Source organism: Taudactylus pleione, unplaced genomic scaffold (genome assembly GCF_031769625.1).
Source record: "Taudactylus pleione unplaced genomic scaffold, aTauple2 ptg000367l, whole genome shotgun sequence".
Lineage (NCBI taxonomy): Eukaryota > Metazoa > Chordata > Amphibia > Anura > Myobatrachidae > Taudactylus > Taudactylus pleione.
Window position 1 is genome coordinate 2012084 of NW_028284768.1, and position 16058 is coordinate 2028141.

Sequence of the window (16058 nt, forward strand, 5' to 3'; positions counted from 1 at the left end):
ATGATTGTGTGGTCTGTGATGGTGCCTCGTTTGACTGGGAGAGCGGCGCAAAAACATGGTGCATTGGACTGGGCAAGTAAGAGGGTGAATGTGTCAGTAGCCAGTCATTCTGTGTCGCTGGGTAGTTTGGTTCTGAGTCATAGCTTTTAGTTGGTGATTTAACTCGTTATCGTCCGTCCTTTCGGAAGGCATTTTAGTGCCCTTGGTCTGTGTGCACAATAAGGATTTGTGGTTCTGGGGCTAGGTCATTTTGGGTGGCGGGCCAGTTTCCTTTGGCGTCTGGCTTTGGCGGGAGTACGCTGCAGCTCAGTGGCTTTATGTTGCACAAGATACGTTGTGGGGGCACTTGCCCTCGATGAACCTGGCGAATTTGTCCTGCTCCGTATGGGGGGACCCAGCCGCTTTTGTACGGAAGCATCTCGGATTGGCCTAGGGGGGAAGTCGGACCCTCACAGCATTAGTGCGTCTTGAGGGGGGACATTTCAGTCGTTCCCCGAGTATTTGAGTGAAGTGAAAGCTAGAACTGAGCCTGCAGTGTCTCTTTGCCACCCTGGTTAGGTTCATTAATTAAATAATTAATTATAAATAAAAGCTGTGACCTTTTAGCCAAGCTCTTGTTGTCTGTGTCGTTATTTATTAGTGTAAGTTGAGTAAGCTAGACAAGCTTGTTAAGGGTTAGGAGCAATAAACCAATGTATATCTTACCCTCCTGCTGTGTTTACTTACCTCCGGCGTCTCTGGCTGTAGACACCAGCGTCCGCGGAGGGAGGGAGGCTTGCACTGACTCTAGCGGGAGGAAAGGGCCGGCATTGACACTGGCGGCAACAGGGGGAGGGAGGGGGCTGCACTGGCACTGGCGGCCGCAGGGGGAGCAGGGACCAGCAATGACACTGGTGGCCGCAGAGGTAGGGTGCTGCACTAGCGCCGGCGGTCGCAGGGGAGGGGGGCCCGGCAATGACACCAGCAGCCGCAGATGTAGGGAGGTGGCTGCACTGGCACACACGGGGGGAGGGGGGTCCGGCACTGACACAGGTGGGGGGAGGAATCCAGGAATGCCCCAGCCCTCACTGTTGTAAAATAGGAGCCGACTGCAGACATGCCTAAAACTGCAAAAAAGTCTTCAAAAAATAAATCAATCTTGTAAAATAGGAGCTCAACCACTTTTTGTTAGTGCTACGAATATGACGTTTTAAAAAAAAGCCGGTGGAGATCCTCGGGAAGCACAGCTGAAGGTGAAAACTATCTCATTTCCGAAAAGCTGTCTCCGCAAAAGGAGCAGTTTTTCGGGAGTGAATATTTTGTAAGGAAGGAATGATGAATTTGATTTTTTTTTACAATTAATTCGCTTACAATTGAAAACTAAATTAGCTCAAGTGAAAACTATATCATGATGAATATGCCCCAGAGTCTGATATCTGAGTCTGAGTGTGACACCGCTGTGTCTCATGTGCAGGACCAGGGACAAGTTATACCATCATCAGATCCAGTGAGAGTCAGCTCTTCTGCAGATTAATTATTACCACTAGGGATGAGCGGGTTCAGATTTCCGAAATCCGAACCCCTCCGAGCCCCCCCTGATTCGAGCCAGGAACCGAGTCCAACTCGGGTTTTCCCACCAGACTCGGTTCCCGGAACAAGGCAAAATGTCATCATCCCGCTGTCGGATTCGCGCGGGTTTTGGATTCTATAAAGGTCCCGCGATCGCCGCCATTTTTCATTCCGGCTGTGGAGCAGACAGAGGGAGGGAGCTGGGAGCTGTTGGCTACTACTGTTGTGTGATACATATAATACATTACATACTGGACTGGCTGGCTACTGTGAAGAAGGAGGGAGCTGGGAGCTGTTGCTGACGCTGGCTGGCTGGCTAATGTTTCCATATAGGGGCTGGTTGTTGTCCTGTCCATAGGGGCTGGTTGGCTGGCTGTAGTGCTGTGTTCATGGGGTGCTCATCCTTCAGGGGTGCTCTCTTCACCTACCACCAGTGTTCTGTGTGCGTGCCGTGTTAGCCACACCTGTCATTCGGCGTAGGTAGGTGCGCAGGGGTGCTGTGCTCCTGTCAAGGGGCTGCAGCCCAAAAATACAAATCATTTTTACAGGGGCTGTCCTGTGGGTTGTACGCTGCCCTTCATCAAACTAATTTTTACAGGGGCTGTCCTGGACAAAAGTCCATGAAAGATGATGTTTGTCCATGAAAGACGTTTTGCCTCTTTCTGAGACCCGAATTTTGGCGGGAAAAATCCGAACTTGGCAGGAAAATCCGAACTAATCCGAGCCTGCACATCCCTAGTCTCTGCTACTGTGGTAACTCTCCTTTTTGATAAGGATGAGAGCTATGGCTTCTACTGGATCGGTGGCTGGAAGAGGAATCACATCTGTGTGGGGGAGAATGATCTGATCCGTGACTGTACCGACTTTGGGGAGGCGGATAATGTGATGGCGAGTAACTGGGTTGGGCCATCGTTGCTGTGCTGGATCCATGAGGGGTTTCCGACCTATAGAAGTTATTCATCATTGCTTGTCTTTGAAGATTGTCCGGAGAAGAGTAAGATCTCTGATAGTTTGGAACAGGAGGTGAAAGTTCAGAGTATTTTGTGAACTCCCCATTGCCGTCATGCCTGCGGTCATGTGTTGGACTGTTTCCAGTAAAACTGCCATTTCCTTGTGGTGAGTAGGCTGCGGTTTTTGCTTCTGCGGAGCCATGGCTGCTTCCTGATCTGAATTGAATTTTCAGCGGCCTCCCAAAGGATTTGATTCCATTTAACAAGCTCATTCCATAGGGAACAGAGGGCCTGATTCAGAGCCGGACGCTATTTGCGGACGCTTATTCAGAAAAAGGGGCTGGCTATTTAAATTGAGCGCTCGCTCTTTGCGGTCTGTTGACGCCTATATGTCTGAGCGAGCGTACGAAACATGCGCTCGCTATTTTGTAAAGTCGCCCCTTGGCCGCTCGCATCATACGTCATCTCCGCTATTTATTAGATTAATCGAGTACATCGAAAGGCGTATGAACTGCTCGCTATTCTTGTGGTTGGATTTTCCTACCGCAATCATGCGAGCAGTTCAGGCTAAAAGACAACCAAGTGACGTGGTCGATGACGCTGCTTTGTTAATTATGCACACCCTTAAAACGCCCGTTTTGACCATTTGGCACGCCTGCGTTCAGATCTCCACTCCCCGTTTTCAAGCACCTTCCCCTGTTGCCATCCACAAACGCCTCATTCTGTCACTTAAATTAGCAGGCATTCGCTATTTTGCGAGCACACGATTTCCGACCGCACTGACTGGTTGGCGCATGCGCATTACAACCCATACGCATGCGCAGATGTGCGAAAATCGCTCGGAGCGAACAAGCGGCCGCTTACGAGTGGCTCTGAATCAAGCCCAGACTCCTCATGTTGTAAATTGACAAAAGCAATTGTTTCGACTTTCCATCCTTGTCCTTTGGAATTTTAACGTTAATTGCAGGACCAGCCTGCAGAAACAGCTCGAACAGGATCTCCTCGGTGGCCCTGGGATCTAGGTTCCCCACGAGCAGTGTCCTATCAGCCTCGGCGGCGCCCATCTCTCTCCTGAGTCCCGTCCTGTGTGCCCAGCAGCAGCAGTCGATGGGTGATGCGATAAGACACCGCGCAGCACCTTTTGGGGCCTAATTTTTAAAACTGCCATCCTATCTGCCACTGCAGTGCCACTCCTAGATGGGCCACGTGTTTGTGCCGCCCACTCGTGTCGCTTAGCATAGTCATCCAGCTACCTCGGTGCAACCTTTTGGCCTAAAAACAATATTGTGAGGTGTGAGGTGTTCAGAATAGACTGGAAATGAGTGGAAATTAATTCTGTGATTTTAGCTGTTTTTATGGTTTTTCCCCAAAAATACAGATCAAACACAAAACACGGAAGGGTGGTTTTGGCAAAACCAATCCAGATCCAAAACACGAAGAAAGATCCAGATCCAAAACACGAAAAGTGGCCGATGCACACCCCTAATTACCACTACTAAAATATGTGCTGTAAGATTGAGCTTTATAGAGAGATGGTGTGACACCTGTTTGCTGTGTCACCTAACAGGTGAACTATTGGTTTTCAGCCTTGCAAATGCAAATGCCAGTCTTTACACACTCTAACCCTCAGAGCCTGGGGACATGTGAGAGACTGAGGGCCAGATTCAGACCCGCTCGCGAGCGAAGGACGCTCGCAAGCGGGTCGATGTTGGCCAAATGCACATGCACACGACGGAGGGAGCTCCGTCATGCGCATGCGCGAGACCCGGCGAGCGACGAGGAATACGTCGCTCGGGGTCTCGCACCAAAGGGGACGTGCTGGGAACGCCTACCGTCTGAGTTCGGCCCCACTGATATCACTAGTGACGTCAGTGGGAGTGATTTTGGCTCTGATAGAGCCAAAAGCACTCCAGGGCTTGCAGCAGCGAGACCCTACCGCAGGGTCTCATCGCAAGCCCGATGGTCGCGATGGTCTTGACCATCATGACCATCATCATGGCCGCTCGCTATAGCTGTGGGTGGTAACCCACAGCTATGTGAGCATCCAAGAGGCTGCAACATTTTTGGGGAGGAGGGCCCTGATTCAGAGCGAGCGCTTTGGTCAGAGCATTCGGCTCTGAATCAGGCCCTGAGCTAGCCTGGAGAGACCTAAACAAGAGGTAACTGCATGTTAGAGAGTACCTCTACCGCCCATCTGTGTAAAAAGCACAACATTGGGATGGTGGGACCACCAACTGCCACTCATTTCCAGGATGCAAAGATATAACTCTGGGATATTTTTGCTGGATTTTAAAGTTAATATTGTAAGAGATTTTACATTTTAAATCCATCTCTTTATCTCATTTCCATAATCCTGATCCACAAATGTAAATCTCCTGCATTGTTCCTGCTACATACTTAAGCAAAAATGCCTTCATTCAATGCATTCTCTCTCCTCTGCATGTCCTCAGCAATGCAGTCTGGTGGAAATCTACGTGCACTTGCGTAAATCAGGGCGCCAAGGTTTAATGTTATTTTTGCAGTATGAGGCAGCCCTTGTGCTCCTTGTAAATCACCTCTAGTATTGGAAAAAACAGAGATTCAGCAGGACGTGTTGCTGTTCCTATCTCTCTCCTTCCATGATGCTCCCCAGGAGAAGATGCATGGTATAAGTACATGGAGAGGTCCCCGTGCTCTGCCTCCTATGGGGTATGTAGCGGCAGTGGGAAACATGGGGGTGAGAAGAAAGTTATAATAACAGGAGCCAGAAGTTGCTCCCAATGTCACCAAATTGCAAGGGTATACCTGCACACTGAGATAAAGTGTGTTAATGTAATGGGTTCAGCTGTTGATCACTAGGATTGCACAACCTGAATATATCAATATAATAGGAAAGTTATCAAGCTTGAAACCCTTGGGTGTGTGTGTCTGGAAATACCACACTATGGGCCTCATTTAATTATCACAGTCCTGAGTGAGCCTAGGGTCCAGCAGAATGGCGGGGGGAACTGAGATGCTGAAGCCATATTTCTTGCTTACGGGACCGCACCGGTGTGACACGCCTCCAAAACTGCCGCGGCGTTCTTTACCGCCACTTCCCTAAATGCTCCCCTGACTGTCAATCACACTGCCAGTGAAAATTGCTGCAAATGACTACATGCGCAGTGCACCTTAGATGCATACGTGGTTTACTGATAACAGGTCTGCGAAATTTAAGGTATTGAAAGCTTTCTTAATAATACTTTTATATTCTTAATTATACTCCTGTGTACATCAAGAAATAGTAAATTAAAAAAAATTACCACATCACATTTACCTATAAGGGGGTTACATACATTTTTAAGAAAAAACTAGAAGTGTAATTGTTACATATTTATTGTGAAATACGAAGTCTAGATGATATCACTGTGTTTTTGTCTTAATTACATAATAAAATAACAATAAAATCAAACAATAATAGAAACAAAACCATATTTATTGAAAAAATTGTTAGTATCTTGTTTTTTTTTGTCTTCAAACTTAGGGCCTGATTCAGACCCACTCGCGAGCGGCTGTCCGCTCGCAAGTGGGTCGATGTTATGGACTGAGCATGCGCACGACGGAGGGAGCTCCGTCGTGCGCATGCGCCAGACGCGACGAGCGAAGGAAAGTCCTTCGCTCGTTGTGTCTGATCAAAGGGGGCGTGCTGTCGATGTTGATTGACAGCACGCCCCCTTTGGTAGGCGTGCCGGGGGCGTGCCTCCCTGACGGGGGCGTTCCCACGGGAACGCCTCCCGCCAGAAGCCGGCCCACTGACATCACTAGTGATGTCAGTGGGAGTGATTTTGGCTCTGATAGAGCCAAAATCACTCCGGAGCTTGCGGTTGAAAACCTCAACCGCAGGCTCCAGCTCGCAATTTCGATGGTCGCGATGGTCTCGACCATCGCGGCCATCAAAATGCACACTCGTATAGCCTGTGGGTGGTGACCCACAGCTATACGAGCGTCCAGAAGGACGCTCCATTTTCATGGAGGCCGGCCCTCATTCAGAGCGTGCGCTCTGCTCAGAGCGTACGGCTCTGAATGAGGGCCTTAGTTTTTTCGTTTATAAGCTTTTTCTGTGTCGTCTCTGTGTATCATCCAGCAGGAGTCAGCCATTATGCTGATGTCCCAACTACCTTGGTATCATCTTTCTACATCCTTAACATCTTGGTGGAACCGTTCACCCTGTTCTTCACTGTAGTCTCCGAGATTATTCGGGAAATGCTCAATATGGGAATTCAAAAAGTGTACCTTTAAACTCATATTGCAAATAAGGTTTCTGTAACTATTAAGCATTTCCCTGACAATTTCTTTGTAGTTTGGATCCTTGACATTGCCTAAAAATGTTGAAATCACTTGTACTGTATGAGTGGTGTGTACTGTATATGTACTGTGTGTGTAGTGTGCACTGTATGAGTGGTGTGTACTGTATATGTACTGTGTATGTAGTGTGCACTGTATGAGTGGTGTGTACTGTATATGTACTGTGTGTGTAGTGTGTACTGTATGAGTGGTGTGTACTGTATATGTACTGTGTGTGTGTAGTGTGCACTGTATGAGTGGTGTGTACTGTATATGTACTGTGTGTGTGTAGTGTGCACTGTATGTGTGTGTGTGGTGGTAGGCAGGGGTTAAAATGAGCCGGCACAGGGCAAAACTGTGTTGCATCTCTTGTATTTGGTTCCATCTTCGCCAGCTCACCTTGTAGTAGTAGTTGTTGTGTGTGTGTAATGTTCCTTTAGACAGTATGGGGGTTTAGGCCCTTTGTAAATTTCAGCTCCAGGACTATGTGGACCTTAATCTGGCACTGGTTGGGGGGAAGTTTTATGACGAGAACTGAATTGCAGCATCCTATACTACCGACTGAATTCATTTAAGAATTTAAGACAATGGGCCATATTCAATTTGAGGCGAAAAGTCCGTTGCCGGACTTCTCGCCATCATCGGAGGTTTTAGAAGTGAAAACTTATCGCGCTCGTCCCTGCGATTCCTCGTATTCAATTTCATTTCGGCGAAAACGGGACCCGGTGAAAAAGAAATCGGCGAAAAGTCCTGTCATTTAAGGGGTAATCAGCCTGACACCCCCCAAAAGATGCGCTGACATGGGGGTTCACTAGCCCTGCTAAAGGTATGTGGGGTCTTTACACTGTCTCAATAGGTGCTGTATAGTGTCTTTGGGAAAGTGGTGAAGAATAGCATTTAGCAACTTCTTTTTTTCAAAAATAAGGTGTCCCATCAAAATTGGGGTACATGAAAATGGGTAGTAGCATATTTTAAAGTGGCATATTTTAAAGTTTTAAAAACCATGAAAAATCCACCTGGCGCAACCACCTGCAATCAAAAAAACACCTGCCACATACTTTGGGATGCCCCTGAGTCTATTTCGCTAGTTTAGAAGTTTGTCCCCCCACCGAATAACTTTGGGGGACTCTCCAAGGGGTGCAGAGTGGTTTTTGGAAGTCTGCACCCCAAAACCCCAATTCTGCACTTGTTCGCGCCACCTATTCAATGGTGATTCTTTTTTGCAGGTCCCAATGCATAGACTATTCGCTCTGTTGAAAAGTCTGGAAAATTGAATACGGGGATAAGTCAAACCTGCGAAAATGACGGGTTTTCGCAGCCTAATGTTGTATAATAAATGTAGGCAGAATACATTTATTACTTTAAAGAATATGAAAAAAGGTACTTATTCTTAAATACACGTTTTGCAGAAAATGTGATGTGATATTCATTTTCATGTTCAGAAGCCAAAAATCTATAAGTATCACATAAATTCGTTAAAAAAGCTTTTTCATCGCAGACCTGTGTAATTGTAAACATCGGCGTAGCGCATAACTCTGAATCAGGTTGCTAATATGCTATTGTTTTAATTGTCTATGTTCATCCGTATAATGTATGATTTTGCTTCATTTGCCACAGTAAATCATATTACCCAGACCAATTCTTTATGGAACACCATTGTTTTTATGGGCCCCAAGTAAGGTGACACAGTGGCTGGAACATTTCTAATTTGTTCTGTTACTTACAGTTCATCAGGAGTTTAAATGATCGGATCTTTTATAAAGTGAGTTAAAGATTTGGGCAATAAAACGTACTCTCCTTTTGGAAGCTTGTATTGGGCCTATTCTTCATCACTAATGGGCTAGTTACACAGGCTAGTTTCGCATGTTTTTATTATTTATTAGGCTCTTGATGGAGCCGCCTACTTTTAGGGCCTGATTCAGAGCCGGACGCTATTTGCAAACGGTCGTTCAGAAAAAGGGGCCGGCTATTTAAATTGAGCGCTCGCTCTTTGCAGTCTGTTGACGCCTCTATGTCTGAGCGAGCGAACGAAACATGCGCTCGCTATTTTGTAAAGACGCCCCCTGGCCGTTCGCATCATACGTCATCTCCGCTATTTATTAGATTAATCGAGTACATCTAAAGGCGTCTGAACTGCTCGCAGTGCTTGTGGAAGGTTTTATTTCCCGCAATCACTGCGAGCAGTTCAGGCTAAAAGACAACCAAGTGACGTGGTCGATGACGCTCCTTTACTAATTATGCACTCCCATTAAACGCCCTTTTTACTGTTTGGCACACCTGCGTTCGGATCTCCAATCCCCCGTTTTCAAGCACCTTCCCCTGTTACCACCCACAATCGGTACATTCTGTCAATCAAATTAGCAGTCCCTCGCTGTTTTGCGAGCACACGATTCCCGACCACAATGACTGGTTTGCGCATGCGCATTACAACTAGGGATGTGCAGGCTCGGATAGGTTCGAGTTTGCACGTGGAGTTCGGATTTTTCCCTCCAAAAAAACGGAACTCAGAAAGAGGCAAAACGTCATCTTACATGGACGAACATCATCATTCCTGGACAAGACAAGTCCAGGAATGATGATGTTCGTCCATGTAAGATGACGTTTTGCCTCTTTCTGAGTTCCGTTTTTTTGGAGGGAAAAATCCGAACTCCACGTGCAAACTCGAACCTATCCGAGCCTGCACATCCCTAACTACAACCCATACGCATGCGCAGTTGTGCGAACATCGCTCATAGCGAACGAGCGGCCACTTACGAGCGGCTCTGAATCAGGCCCACATTCAGGAATAACGACTATCCCAGCGCTATGAAAATCACATAATCTAATAAAACAAAGAGACTGGGAAATCCCGAAGCTTTCTGTCCCCTTACCTGAGCCTCGTGTGTTTATTATATTTCTGTCATACTTCAGTTACCGCAATACGGCTTATTTGATTGTCACTGTAAACACTAGAAGGCATCCAAAGCCCCGTTCTGCTTAGTGTACTGTCAACAAACAGCTACAGTTTAAAGAAATGACAAATCCAGGTCTAAACAAAACATGTTTGTCCAAAGAATCGGGTTATCCTTAGCTTGTTCCGCCTGTTACTGACACAAGTCAGCATGACTTTCCCTGACATAAATTCAGTGACTAACAAATAATTATGCCATCCCATGCTTGTTTGTTGGAGCTCGTTAGATAAATCAATGAGGACAATAGCCCGCTGCATTTGCTGTGCGCTGTTTCTCTGGTTACCAATTCAAGTAAAACAGTGAGAATTATAGTCGGATCACGCGCTGAGCTATGACAGCAGTGTAGAATTACTCGCCTCTCCCACAGGAAAGCTGTCTTTGTGAAATCCTGTCCGGCGTTCTTTTATAGATTACCATATGTTTCAAGCAAAATGCTTGACGGATAGAACACAGGATCGATCGCCAGAAACTCTTCATTTGAATTTAAAAGAGAAAAATAATTCGCAGCAGCCTGGAAATCCCTGTGTTTTGAAGCTGATTAAAATCAATGATCGGCAAGTCGTCTGCAAGTCTGGATAAAAGGATGCATTCGTATGCTTGAATGAGTGATCAGGTTGACCTGTCAAATGGAATTTAAAACCCTTTGTTTTGTGTTTTCAATTTATATTTAGATAATGGACACCTACAAACAGTGGTGACAGCAGTTTTGTGAGTTAAATGAACTGAATGAGAATATTGTCAGACTATCCACAATGGCACCTCCTGGCCAATATTACATTGTTCACGAGAGGTTCATAAGCTGCATTAGCTCCCAAAATGGCGGCCTCCACTGTATGTATTGTGGCCAAAATATTTAAAATTCCAGGGAAACCTTTCTTTACGGCAGGTGCTTCTAAGCACGTCACGTCTGGTGCATAACATCCCACTTGGTGTTGTGTGGACACTCAGGGCCTGATTCAGCAAGGAACGCAGTTGCTTATACGCACGCAATCGGCTGGTTGTTGCGTTCTGCGCATGTGTATGCATCGCAGTGCGCTTGCACAAACTAGCCACTGCGATCAGGACTGAAAATCGCAGAGGATACGCAGACCCATGGCAGAGTGATTGACAGGAAGTGCTTTTGGTGGGTGGTGAATGTGGGGTGGTCGGGTGAACGCAGGTGTGCCAGTGCGTTGGGACGGCGTTGCAGGGGCGTGCATAAATTATCCACAGTGATGCCATAAGCTGCCTGAAGCGTCATAGCGTGCGCTGAAGTCAGCAATTCCTGAGTGAGGTCTGACCTGCCTTACCTGTGCGTATGGGTCCGATGTTACAGATTATTTCACTATGTTGGCCTAGTATACAGATGTGAGTAAGGTGAAGTGGGCGTCCTTATGTTAATCTGTGAATGCACACATTTACATATCACTGCTGATATTAGCAACTGCGTTGCGTGCGTATAAGCAGAAAAGCGATCCGTAGTGAATCAGGTCCTCACAGGAGGCCGCACTTCACACCACAAGCGGCCGCCCTCATTCAGAGCGACCGCTTGTATTTAGGTAAGTCCTACAAGTTTACCTACCCTATAGAGGTCACCTGGATATGGTGGGTAGGCCCATAACCTTGGCCATGATTATGCTAAAAACCTCTATTGATTGCAAAATGTTATTGCATTTATATATTATCAGTAATTTGGAGTTGTGCACCTGAGATCTGTCTGTTTCTGTGCCTGCAATTAGTCTCAACAGGTAGCACCTCCCATTATATATATTCAGGGTGTGCAGTCCAGGAATCTTTCCTATACACCTACCTCGACAGTTAGGGTTAGGCACCAAGGGGAGGGTTAGGGTGAAGATTAGGGTTAGAAAAGAAAAACACATGTGTCGACCATTCTCATGTCGACCATATGCGTGTCGACCTTTTGACAATGTCGACCATTTGTATCCGCCGACCTTCTTACATGTCAACCTTTAGTGTTGACCTTTTGTCCCTGTCGACCTTTTGCCTGTCTGACATATGATGTCTATCTAGAGTGACATTGTCTACCTTTTTACTGTAGATCTTTCAATTCATAACCAAATTATGCACGCCCATTCAACGCTGTCCCAATGCACTCTCACACCACCCACAAACTGCACTTCCTCTCAATCACTCTCCCTCTCCGATCGCAGTCCCGATCGCAATGGCTAGTTCGCACACGTGCATTGCGATCCATGCACAGTACGCAACAATCGGCCGATTGCGTGCATATAAGATGCGGCGTTCCTTGCTGAAACAGGCCCTTAATACATTCACAGTGTCGGACTGGGACATGAAGGGCCCACCAGGAGAATGCAATGGTTGTGGCCCCTGAAAATGTGTGTGCGCGGGAGGTGAGGCCAGTCACTAGAGGGGGCGTGGCCAGTCACTAGAGGGGGCGTGGTCAGTTCATGGAATAAAGGTTTTATTTTCGTACATTTCTTTATACGGAATCCGCTGTAGGGCCTCACTGGGACTCTTCTTCCAACTGATCTTTTTGCGGTTCGGAATTTGGATTTTAAATCCGAATTCCAGGTTTTAGATTGCAAAAAAAGTACATGATTTTAGCTGTTTTTTTATCTATTTTTTTTCAAACCAAAACACGAATATGAATTCTGATCTAAAACCAAAATGCGGGGGTCAGCGCACATCTCTAATTTAAAATAATATTATACAAAATAGTGTGCATGCACTTACCTAGATGAAAGATAATGTAATCACCTGGTGGCAGGTAAGGTGCAACAGCAGGGGATAAACTTAATCCACCATCCATCCTAGACGGATTCTAAATGACAACCCACCGTGGAGTGTCCTATTTGGCAGCGGTTTCTATTGAAACCACTCTTGAATAGAAGCTAAACAATAGGCAGGCACGGATGGCCATCGACTGAATGCAGCATGGCAGCCTACATTGCACAGTCGCCCCCTGCATTGTGTATGCGTGTATGCACTTGCCGATGAAGGATCCTGTCTTCCGTCAGATCGGCCAGATACACATTGTTCTGATGTATAGCCGGCTTTTCTCTTAGCTGACCTTATCCCATTAGCTGGGTCACTGATGTTTCTGGCATACTCCAGACATGCTTTGATGTGTTTCTTTTTTTACTAATGGTTTCTTTCTAGCTATATAGGCCAATTACATGCAGAGCTCTTGATATGGGTGACTGGCGCACCTTCACTCCAGCCTCAGCCACTGAGCTCTGTATCTTCTGCAAAGTGATAGTTGATCTCTCTGTGGCTTCCATCATAAGTCTCCATCTTGCTTTGATGCTGAATGTTGAGGGACGGTTTTGTCTAGGCAGTGCATAGGTGGCCTGATGTAGCTTCCATATCCTCACAACTGATCCAACTGTGCTCACTGGGATATAAATTATTTTAATCTTTACATATTTTTTTTAGAATGTTCTTTGGTCTTCATTCACAGCTTTCCTTCAGATTCACAGTAGGACCAATGTTATTTGAATTATGGGGTCTTTTTTTTACATAAAAGGTGCCATTTTTTTATTGAGTCTAATCGAAATCCTATTTTTAGGGTAATATCTTTCATCCGTGTAAACTTGAAGCTTCCACAGCACATGGGGTGCTCCAGTAATTCTTTCCTCTGTTATGTACTATTCATCACATTACACCACAGAATAGTACACACGTATCAACAAACAGCATATTTCAGTTGTTGTTTATAAAAACAATTATCATACCTATAATTAATTATGAATTTGAAAGTTTTCTACTGGTTTTGCAACATAAATACTGTTTGGAAAAATCTGTGTGTCATTTGTAATACAGACAAATCTGTTAACTTTTTAGGGGGTTGAATACTTTTGCGATCCAACGTACTGTATACACACATGTATACAGCTTCCACACATTAACACCCACAATAAAGAGGAGAATTTAACAACTTTATATGACTTGCACTTAGGTAAACTTGCATGCTGGTAACTTTAATCATACCACGTTCTCTCAAGAGCTGCTAAATATAAAATGAGTAATAGCATCTGCCCTCAGAATTAAACATAAGTTTTCTGTTCCACCCTGATCTCTTAAGGCAACTGTATTATTGTGGGAATATTCCTCAACCTGAGACTTTTCTCATATTAAAATCACAGAACAGAGACTATACAATTATAAAAACTTTGCTGCCACCTAGTGGCTGTTACCTTTCCCATTAATAAATTGTATCTCTAGGGGTTCTATTTATTAACATTATTTTTACTAAAATAAAGTGAAAAGGGGTGTTTTCACACCCTTTTCAGATTATTTTAGTATCACCTATAGTTATTACAGGGCAATTGGGGTAGAATTCGTAAAATTCTACTCCAACCCCTAATTATCACTTATTTTTAGTAAGCAGATTGCATTTCCCATAACTGTAATGGGAAATGTGATCTGGCCAAAGTTACTAAAAACAAATTGTGAAAAAATACAGGGGAAAGCCCTGTGATAATAACGCCACCTGGAGGTGGCGTTATCCAGGATCTTTCCCGGTTACCAGACTCCTGCTCTGCTCTAACAGGCAGAGCAGAGCCGGGAGCCGGCCCCAGTGATCAGCTGTGTGATTACCTGAGTCCAGGGACTGGAGATCGGGGCTCTCGTGATTTCCTCCCTCTGGTCAGCTGGTCTCCCAGCCTGCACTGGTACCCAGTCGTCACCAGTGCAGTATGGGATGTCAGCTGACCGAAGCCATGGAGGCCATCACCGGAGCACTGATGACTGCAGGTAAGTGTAATTAAGGGAGGGGGGTCACGGGGGGAGGGGGGTAACAGGGGGTCCGCAATCACGGGGCTGGGGCTTAGCGATGGTCGGTCGGCGCATGCGTCAGCACTTGTCAAGGTATTTTTTGCAAAAATACAGTGATAAGTGTGCGGAGGGGATTCGCAGGGACAGAGCTTTATCGCAAGCTCTGTCCCTGCAAGGGATTTGTAGTAAATCCCTGTGATATTGCCTGAATTAGCAATGCGAATTCAGTCGGTAATATCACACTACAATCTGCATTACAGATGGGTGGGCACCGCCGGCCACAGTACAGGCCCGCTCTAGTCACTCAGTGTAGTGCAGACCACACTACACAGTTACACACACATCGCCAATGGCGCTGCGGCGATGTGTGTGTTTCAGCAGCCAATGAGAGTCAGACAGACTCTCATTGGCTCCTGCGCCCACTGCCAGAGCCGGGGTGGAGCTCACTTATGAGCTCCGCCTTCTTGCACCTGCAGTGGACGATGGGAGAGATGTCATGACGTCTTTCCCATAGTACCGAGCGGGAGGACCAAGGAGCAGACAGCGGTGGGCGTGGCAGGAGCGGGGATTCAGGGCAGTCAGTGAGTGTTTTGTGTGTGTATGTCATGTCTGATTTGCACTACTGGCCGGGGGCACTGAATAGGGAGGACCGCTACGGGGCACTGCATAGGGGGGATCACTACTGGGGGCACTGCATAAGGGGGATCACTACTGGGGGCCTGCATAAGGGGGACCACTACTTGGGGGTACTGTATAAGGGGCACTACTGGGGGCACTGCATAGGGGGATCACTCCTTGGTGCACTGTATAAGGGGGACCACTACTGGGGGCACTACATAGGGGGGCGCAATATAAATGAGCAGTACTGGGGACATTGCATAAGGGGCACTGTATAAGGGTGCACTACTGGAGGCACTGTATAAAGGTGCACTATTGGGGGCACTGCTACTGGGGGCATTGCATAAGGGGTACTACTACAGTGGGCATTGCAAGAGGGGCATTAAGGTGCATATGTAAATGGAAAGGAATGTTCCCAGAGTGACGAGAAAGGGGTGTGTGTCATGTTGACAAGTCCCATTTTCCAGTGGCCATGCCCCTTGTGGCATGTGACCACACCAATTTTTTTGGCAAGCGCAAATGGGGGGTGGGTGGGGGCTCCATTCTCCATTTTGCCCTGGGCTCCAAATACATGTGCAAGACAAATGCCGGGCAAGCATTCTCTAGACTCCTCCTATCTCCTGTCCATCGTTACGGGAGTACTCTGGATTGGTTCCTGCATCTACTTCTTCCTGGTGCAAGCGCTGCTCCGATGCCGGTGATAGAGTTTTCGTGTTTCTGGTTCTTGCAATGTCTCCTGTTATCCAGTCGAGCTCCAGTTATCCTGTGTGAGATTGTTATACTGCCGTTTGTGTCATCCAGGCGGCACAGTTCGCATTCCACCTACCTGCCGCTTGTGTCATCTAGGCGGCACAGACATCACTCAGTGTCCGTGGGTGCGCAGTCCTGCGTACGCTGCTTGTGTCAACTCGGTGGCACAGGGCACACTCCAGCGTACGCTGCCTGTGTCAAC